The sequence below is a fragment of the Morone saxatilis genome, unplaced genomic scaffold (assembly GCF_004916995.1).
Source record: "Morone saxatilis isolate NCDOM2014 unplaced genomic scaffold, NCSU_SB_2.0 Contig24, whole genome shotgun sequence".
Taxonomy (NCBI): domain Eukaryota; kingdom Metazoa; phylum Chordata; class Actinopteri; family Moronidae; genus Morone; species Morone saxatilis.
In genome coordinates, this window is record NW_023339807.1 from 9,362,552 (window position 1) to 9,362,981 (window position 430).

At 33.3% G+C, this 430-nt stretch overlaps 1 protein-coding gene across 1 annotated transcript in view; it reads left to right on the top strand.

Moving 5' to 3' along the window:
- The window catches only part of dnah5 (dynein, axonemal, heavy chain 5), a gene marked incomplete in the record, with an annotated part of 84,165 nt that overhangs the window by 34,553 nt on the left and 49,182 nt on the right, over window positions 1–430 (top strand).

Sequence of the window (430 nt, forward strand, 5' to 3'; positions counted from 1 at the left end):
CATGTAGAGGGAGAATTCTGTGTGTGTTGCAAAGAGGTGGGGTGGTGGTGAAGTATAGTTTACTTTACTGGGTATGATTTTGAATATGCTTTTTCCAGAGGTTGATGAATTAAAAATTAATTTCATTAACTATGATAAAGGTCCATAATATAGCTTTGAACCCATGTAGCTCATGCAGCGTGCATTTTTAATTAGCTCCAGTCTGTTTTTTGTTTTTTTTTACCATTAACAACCTTTTGTTCAGGTGATAACATGTAATGTTTCCACTGTGGTCATAGATTAAAGACTTACTTATTACAGTATGTACAATTGCATTTGTCAGCTCATATTTATCTTCCTTGCTGAGACTTTAACTTGTAACTTAACATAAGCCTGTGTCACATATTATTTTATCAAATGGATCTGTGTGGTTTGCCATAACGAATAATTA